This window comes from Pinus tabuliformis, chromosome 2_1 (assembly GCF_031772625.1).
Source record: "Pinus tabuliformis cultivar Carrire ecotype Pingquan chromosome 2_1, CPIR1, whole genome shotgun sequence".
In the NCBI taxonomy this organism is placed as follows: domain Eukaryota; kingdom Viridiplantae; phylum Streptophyta; class Pinopsida; order Pinales; family Pinaceae; genus Pinus; species Pinus tabuliformis.
The window spans coordinates 263,243,307-263,252,632 of record NC_142299.1 but is presented as its reverse complement, the minus strand read 5'-3'; the positions used below and the strand labels follow the sequence as shown (position 1 = coordinate 263,252,632).

The 9,326-nt window shown below is 33.0% G+C and overlaps 1 pseudogene; it reads left to right on the top strand.

Moving 5' to 3' along the window:
- The first annotated feature begins 8,494 nt into the window (after window positions 1-8,494).
- Window positions 8,495-9,115, top strand: LOC149199750 (LEAF RUST 10 DISEASE-RESISTANCE LOCUS RECEPTOR-LIKE PROTEIN KINASE-like 1.1 pseudogene; annotated as a pseudogene).
- Window positions 9,116-9,326: the final 211 nt, after the last annotated feature.

Here is a 9,326-nt window from a genome sequence, read left to right as displayed (position 1 = left end):
AAAAAAACCTTCATTCTTTCCAATAATTACTAGCATTTTGAACTAGCTCACTGGGTCTAAAGTTACTTTATGAGAATAGAGGTCTTGGCTTCAAGTCTTTCTTTTTTTTGAGTTACTTTTTCAAAAATCACATGTAAATTATGTTTTAAAGTTACTTTGTGTAAAAGTGTTCTCATTCATAATAAAACATGAGTCACTTATAATTCTAAAGTCACTTTATCTTTTATTTAAGTTACAATTTAGTGGATAGTTCATAAAGTACTATTGTAAAAGTGACTTTGACTAATTTATAAAAGTGGGTCACATAATGTAATCATTTTTTTAAAAGTGAACTAATTAGATTATGTTTGGAAAGAGAAGGGATTTTTTTTTAAATATAACATTATCGTCAACTTCCAAACATTGACTTGGTTCGTTGGCATCTTCAACAACTTTTCTTCAAAAAGTCATAACTACTTCATCTAGAAGCTGTTTTTGTTTAATCGGCCTAATTTTTTGAGATCTTTCCATTTGAACACTTTGTTTTAGCATATACAACTTCGGTTTCTTTTAAAATGGAAAGTCTATGCCTAGTTATTCTTGACAACGCCAACTACTTCGAATGGATACCCTACATGGTGGATTTACTTAGAAGTAAAGATCTTTATAGAATTGACTCAGGCCAAGAGTCTAAACCTAAAGATGAAGATAAGAAAGCCAAATGGGAAAATAAAAAATATCAAGCATGTGGGTTGATAGGGATATTTATTTCCCCAGACCTTAGATTCCATATCACAGAAATGGATACCCCCGATGAAGCAATGAAAAAGTTCAGTAATGTTTTTGGAATTAAAAATGAAATTAGAGCCCATCAACTCGGAAATGAGTTTCTTACGTTGGACCCCAATAATTTTTCTTCCATTGAATTTTTTTTGTCCATGTTCAAAACTTGATGGATATACTTCTTAAAACATAAGAGTGAAGTCTTTAACATGTTCTTGGCCTTTAAGGCCTTTGTTGAGAAACATTATAGACATCAAAGTCTTAAGCTAAGATCTGATAATGGCGGAAAATATGTTAACAATAAATTCATCAAATTTTTCACTTAGCATGGAATCCAATTGCAACATACTGTTCCATATACTCCACAACAAAATGATGTAGATGAAAGGAATAATCACACCTTAAAGGAAATGCATAATTGTATGGTTCAATCAAAAGGACTTAGTATTAATTTTTGGGCAGAAGCAATTAACTGTGCAAATTACATAGTAAATTTCACTCGTACTAAGGTTTTAAAGAATATCACTCTAAAAGAAGCATGGAGCTCAATTAAACCATATGTAAGTCACTTTGGTGTTTTTGGAAGTGAAGCATGGGCCCATATTCCAGATGAGAAACATAAAGCCTTAGAACCTAAGAGGGAAAAATTTGTTTTTGTTCGATATTCTGAAGATGTCAAAGGGTATAAACTTGTTCAACCTAAATCCAAAAATTTGATCACTAGAGGATATGTAAAGTTTGCTCAAAATATATAGGCCGACAAGCCTAGTTCAATGGATGTGCCACCTCTCTCTATCCCTTCTACTTTTGAAAATATTTCTTCTTCAGATGATGACAACGAGGATGACAATCCTCCTCCACCTTCTTGGGGTCCTCCTTCAACTCCTCAGCTTCCAAAATGGGTCCATGCTACTCAGGATGCAGCAGGTGCTCTTGCAGCTGATCCTACAGATCAACATTATACATGTTATAAGTTTGATAGGTCCTCTTCTTTACTAGCTCAAGATTCAACGAATTATGATCCTGACACCTTTGTAGAAGCTTCAGGTCATCCAGATTAGGATGCAACTATGAATGAAAAATATCATTCATTATTGGAAAATGATATGTGGGACCTTCTTCCTCTTCCAAAGGTACGAAAACTTGTTAGATGCAAATGGGTTTACAGAACCAAGTTTGGACCAGATGGAAAAGTTGATAAACATAAATCTCATCTTGTTGCTAAGGGTTTTTCACAATTTGAAAGCATTTAATATACGAAAACCTTCTCCCCTATTTCCAAAATGAACTCTATCCTCCTTGTTCTTTCCCTTTCTCCCTCTTTCAAATGGGATGTCCATCAGATGGATCTTAAATGAGCCTTCTTGCATGGGGACTTGAATGAAGAAATATATATGGAACAACCTCTTGGCTTTATACAAGCATACTCCATCCTTGTATGTCGTCTTAATAAATCCCTTTAAGGTCTCAAGTAAACCCCTTGAGCTTGGTATGCCAAAATGGATAGATTTCTTTGAGATACTGGATTTTCTAGGTGTCATTTTGACAATACTATCTACACCAAGAAAGTGGGTAAGTCTCTTATCATTCTTTTTCTTTATGTTTATGATCTTATCCTTACTCTTAGTGATCCCAACCTTATAAACCATGTGAAGTCTAGCTTTAAAAAGTAGTTTGAAATGACAGACTTAGGATACTTGCATTATTTTCTTGGTCTTCAAGTCTTGCAATCCAAGGAAGGTATTTACCTTTCCTAGTCCAAGTACGCATGTGATATTCTATGCCACTTTGACATGGAATATTGTAAGAGAACCCCATCTCCCTTTCAGTCTGGAGCCAAAATTTCAGTCACTTATACTTCCCCTGATATTGATGCTACCTTATATCATCAACTTGTTGGAGAAATTTTGTATCTGACCCATACCCGACCTATACTTTCCTTTGTTGTTGGTCTTGTTTTTCGGTTTATGTAAAACCCACATGAAAGTCATTGGGAAGAAGCTAAAAGAATACTTCACTATGTTCGAGGTATAGTTCAGTTTCTGATTCACTACAGTGCAGAAGCATATCAGCTATTGGTTGGTTTCACTTATTCTGATTGGGCTAGTGAACCTGATGATCGTAAGTCTGTTGCAGGTTATGTATTCACTCTTGGTTCTAGACCTATTACATGGGCTTGCAAGAAACAAAGTTTTATTTCTCTTTCTTCACTAGAAGAAGAGTATCATGGCATCGTTGAAGCTAGTAAGGAAGCCTTGTGGCTTCGTTAGATCCTATTAGAGTTTGGTTTTGAGCAGCAACATCCGACTACACTTTGGTGTGATAATAAAAGTGTCATTCAACTATGCAAAGATCTAGTCCAACATCAGCACAACAAACACATTGAACTACACATGCACTTCATCAGAAAGCTCATTCATGAGCATGTTCTTGAAGTGAAATATTGTTCAACCGATGATCAAGTTGCAAACATATTTACAAAGGCTCTCAGAGAGACAAGGTTTACTAAACTTTGATTTATGGTTGGATTTAAGGAAGTTTCATTAAGGGAGGGATAGGCTCTAATTCCTCCTTCCTTCTCTTATCGTTTCATCTTTGTAAATCCTTCAATTCTATCCCAAGTTGTTCTTAACGGAGGATGTTAGAATATTCTAACACATATGAAATAATTAAGTATAACTTTGTCTAATGTATATTTGGGTAAAATGTGTTTCTTTAGTACGTACATTTTGTAACTTCCAATACGATGGTCACGATATGTTATAGACCTAAAGTGATTCGACGGTTGATTCTATCCTCGATATTAATAACACTTGATTTGTGGCCTAACACCCAATTGGTTCATGATCTCTATTTAAAGAGCATGGAGGGCATTTGTTAGGTGATTGTTCATGAGAGAAGCGTATGTAAATTTTCTTTCTTTTACATTAATAAATTGACTAAAGTGGTCGCGTTCACTCAAGTCTTGTGTTGTTTCTCTCTTTGAGGGTTTTAACCACGTCAAGAATATTGGTGTATTGATATGTGATATTTTTGTGAGTGGTTTCCTTTGCTGTTATATCGAAGGAACTTACCCTGTAAATTCCTACATGTATAAGAAGAAGCTTTACAGCATAGAAGCCACAAGGTTCCCCAAAATTCCTTATAACTCTAGTCAGAACCCCAACCTCTGACTCAAGTGAGGATGGCACAAGGATGTCGAGTCTTGGCTTGAGCATTTGGGGATAAAGGAGGAGATCATCTTGGACAATAAGGATAATATTAAAAATATTATTACTTCCAAACGTAAAGAAAGGTGGTGGGGTCATAATGAGCTAGAGGGGAAAGGGAACCTAAGGTATTAAAAGGAGGTAATCAAACCCACCTTTACGAACCAACATTATCTTTTTGTCTTGAATAGTGCTAAGAAGAAAATGAACATTGTGAATATTAGAACCAATTCTCATGAGCTCCAAAGTGAAAGCCGACATTGGTCTATTCCCAAAACACTTTGGGATGAAAGAATTTGACACCTTTTCTATACTAAGAGAGTTTATAATGAAAATAATTTTCCCTTGGATCGCTTCGCTCTTACTGCCATCTATTATCATTTCCATAACATTTTCCACACTAGCAATCCTTTGGATTGTTAATTCAACGAAAATATAGTGACTTAGGAAAGCTTCTCTTATTTTTTATCATAAAATAAAATATTAAATATTTTCAATTAATCTCTTACTTTATTATAGTCCGAGAAACCACATTTGCTTAAATAGATATTAATTATTATCATCAACATAATTATAAAATAAATTTACCTTAAAAACAAATATTAATTTTTATAAAATAAATTATTTTTATAAACTAAAAAATATATTAATAATTTTTTTAAAATAATCATCGTAGATGGTTCTAAAATTCAACCCATAAATCACTATTGTGATGAATCTCACCAAAATAATCATCTATTAAAATGAATCTTTTTATAAACTAAAAAAATCAATAAACATTTATTTATAATTAAAATTTCAATATGGACAATAATTGTATATTCATAATTAATTTCAACATTTACAATAATGTTATTCTTAAGATTTCAATGTTCAGTAATCTCAAACGATTCAATTGCTATGATCAATGAAAAAAACATGAAAATTCGTATATAAGGTGTGGTGTTGAAGCGCTGTGAATGTGGTATTCATGTTGAATTAAGATGTATGTGTACCTAACTAAATATGTTAATTAAACGAGAAGAATGGTTACTACCAATATTAGTGATTCAGGTTGCCCATCAAATCTTATAAACCATATTTCACGTCACCCTAACCGATGTGCTTATTACAAATGACGGCGGAAATATGATGGTAAATTCGATGCTATGGCTAAAGGGAAATAAATAATACCAAGCTTTAGTGACGCACGACTACAACCATGTGTTTGAACATGATAACTATTTGCCGTAAGTCTAACTAGCCCGAGGAAGTCCGGAAAATTAGGGAAATTCCAGTTATATTCTAAGAAAAATTGACAAGGGTTTTTGTAAATCCAAATTATAATTGTTAAATTTCAAAATTTACTGTCTCTACAATTTTATTTGAAATTTTTTAAACCAAACTCCACTTTTGACCATCTAGACAATTCCTCTGCGTAAGTAGACAACTCCTAATTATTTCCCGTGGAATGAATAACAATCAATAAAGTGAATACAAGTAATTTAACAAAGTAATTATGAGTCAATAATTTAGATATTATTTTTTTCAAAAATATTTTTTACTTAATAATCTAATCATTAAAATATATAAAACGAACATGTTTTTAAAATTTCAATTTTGAAAAAATTATATATTTATAAATATTAACTATATTTAATATATATATTCATTTGAAAAACAAAAACAATTTACCTACTAAATTAATCAAATATCTTTAATTAAATACTAATAACATTTCCAATAAATAAACCTTCGCTTATCAAAACCAAATGATCTATCAGCCTAGCCAAATAATGAACAATATCAACATCATTATTAAACTAAATTAATATATTTATATTTATATTTAAAAATAATATATGTATTTATTTATGATATTTTTAAGCGCATAGATGTGAATAGTGTTTTCAAAATTCTCATTCTTCCCAAAAGAATGAAAATTAATAAATTTTATATTTATATTTAAAAATAAAATTGTAATTATTTATGATATTTTTAAGTGGATAGAAGTGAATTTTGTTTTTAAAATTTTCAATTTTCAAAAAACAGAAATATATTGATAGTGTAAATTTAATAATTTGAAAATATTTTTGGTCATAAGCATCATTTAATGAATAAAGTCAAAGATTTCCAAATTATTTCATAAATGGATAAAGAAATGAAAATTTTAAAATTTTCATTCTTTCAAATATTAAAATATATAGGTAATTTAAATGTAATAATTTGAAAAATATTTTAGGTCATATACAATTTAATTAATGAAAATAAGAATTTCCAAAAGATTTTTCCGTAATATGTTGACTACCTGTATACTATCTTAGAGTTACACATTCTCAACTTTACATAAATAACTAAAAAAAATTATGTCGTAAGGTGTTTCTCCTTGAGAAGAACTCTCCTAACTGTCACTCTACACGAGTCTTGACTATCTGATCAAATATTAGACGATTGAGAATTTTTGAGCCATAGATTTCATTGCTTCAACTGTCAACTAATTCTTGATTTAAGTCGGGTAACTGAACGACATATAATATTAATTTTATAGGAAGGCTTCACCGAATCTTCCCCAAATTTCCGATAATGAAAGCAAGCCCAGGGTTCAATTTATTTATTGATTCTGAATTATTTCCCTACAATTTCATTGGCTGTGAACTATTTCCCAACAATTTCATGCCGTTTTCCCTCAATGTTTCCTTTGTCGTTTCATCTCTTTTGTCTTAGGGTATTTGTAGAACCCCCAACCCTCTATTGTTGTTTATGTAATCTACGACAGAAGAACATAGCAAAGCAAGAGAATCCACAATTTCTTTTTCCTAATTCAATGCCTCCCTGCGTACGCCTGTTCCTTGCTGTTGCATCTACTCACCTCCTCCTCCTCATCTGCTCCTCAACTTCATGTCTAGATAGTAAGTACTAGGATTCTCTTTTGAATATGTATACATGTGGGATGTTGAATTCGGGTATCCTTTTGGGGAAAGTGGCAGCGGGTGCGGTGACCGTGACTTCCAACTACACTCATGTGATTCAGAAGGCCATCCTCTTATCAATATCAGTGGAAATGAATATCACATACTGGGACCCTCTATCTTAGGGAATGAAATCAATCATGTCATGATAATCCTCAGTGCAATATCTGGGTCCGATTAATAAATGGAATCTTTTAGGTAACTACACTGAATCCTCATGGTGTGGCTCTAAACTATTTGACATGATAGATGGATACACCAATGTGATGTTCAAAAAGCAATGAAATCAAATTCCCGGTAACATATAAAATTCCTGGTAACATATATGTATTAGGGGTGTTTAATTTCAGATTTTGTGGTGATGTAATTCCTAGTAACAGATATGTATTAGGGGCATTTAATTTTAGGTTTTGTGGTGATGTTTCGTACTACCATTTAATTCCAAAATTAGATGGAGAGGCAACACAGTTCTGTACAACACATCTTCAACTACCCATTAAGGAATACCTTTGCAGTTGATTAACAATGAAACTTTAAAATTGGGTTCTATGATAACGTGATAGCTCAATCATAACATATCTCAAAGTTGTGGTGCTTGTTAGGATAGTAATTGAATTCGTGATAAAGACATTTCAAAATCGAGTTTAGAATTTCTTTGCTATTATCCAAATAACACCTCGCATCTAGAGAATTTCTTATGGTTTTTTTTATTTTAGGGTATTTTTAGTTGGCTATTTCATGGAGGATTTGAACTGTTAGTTCTTGAGTCAGGGTATTTTAACAGTATACCTATTCTTTGTAAATTCAAAACCCCATAACCAATATCTAATTGTTACGATATGTTTTCGTCAAGCATTCTCTTAGAAACTGTGGATGGTTGCAGATACTCAAACTACCCATCATGGTAGAGACACAAGAAATTACTCTGCTGTAATCGGTAAACATGATCCCGTCCTATCCATTTTCCAATTTAAAGTCAAGGCGAAATTCTACTTGTTTCCATTATTCTCTTGGAGGTTTGACAAAGATCACATTGACTTCAATCTCTTCATTCCACTGCAGGTTGCTCCGTTGGAGCAGTTGCAATAACAACATTATTCTTAACTTATTATGCAAAGAGGGAAAAACACATGGTTAGGGTCTCACTGGTTACGAGAGGAGGGACATTACAGTGATTGCACCCCTTGGACCTTCGATAAGAAATTTTCCAACATTCTCTTATGAAGAACCTCGATAGGATACAAATTTCTTCCATGAGGAAAACAAAATTGGTGGAGGGGTATGTGTTGGTCTATCTGGGAAAACATTGGGATGGACGAGCTGTTGCAGTGAAGAGATTGTATCAGGAGGACTCTAGGAGAGTTGAACAGTTTATTAATGAGGTAACCATATTTTCGTCATTGAATCATCTATATGTTGTTCACCTTTATGGATACACCCCTACAAATAGTCTAAAGCTGCTTTGGTATAAAAATTGTTTCAAATGGGACCTTGGACGATCATCTTCATGGTGATCATAAGTGTCTCAAAGGATTACCATGGAACATTCGCTTGAACATTTCCATTCAAACAACCATGACCTTCACATTCCTTCATAATATCGATCCACCTATATTCCACAGGGATGTAAAATCCTCTAATATTCTCTTCGATCAACAATTCAATATCAAGGTTACAGAGTTTGGTCTTTGGAGAGTAGTGCCTGTAAATATCTCGCGTGTGACTGCTTCCCCACAAGCCATACCAGGGTATGTGGACCCAGGGTACCATCACTGCTATCAACGGATAGAGAAATCAAATGTGTACATCTTCAGGGTTATTTTCATGGAGATCATCTCTGCTAAATTAGCAATTGCCATAAATCGGAATAGAGGGGAAATCAACCTTATCTTCACGACAATATCGAAGATCCCAGAAGATGCTTTTCATGAACTATTGGATCTACAACTAGACATTGAAAAAAATAATGAGGTGAAGGTCATGGTAAGCGCAGTTGCAGAACTACACTTTAAATGTCTGGCATTAGAGAGTGATGCTAGACCAACCATGAAAGATGTTGTTGCAGAGCTTGAGCAAATAAGGGTTTCCTTTCCAACTACATATGAACACTCACGCATTAACAAAAAACCATCATCTCCCACCTCAGTGCAAGTCATCTCTGTTAATTTAGATATCAATCGTATAGTTTATGCTTAAGCGCAATTTAATTCAATGTTCCTTTAGTATCCCAGTAAAAATTTCCAATTATATCCAGTAGCGATCACATTAACTCATAAACATTGATAGTAAATGGAGATAGAACATAAAATCATATGTAGAATATAAGCAAAGACATGACATAAGATGTGGCGGATGCCAGGGAAAATCCCTAATGTGAGGAAACCATTTGATCAAATCTTCTTATTAT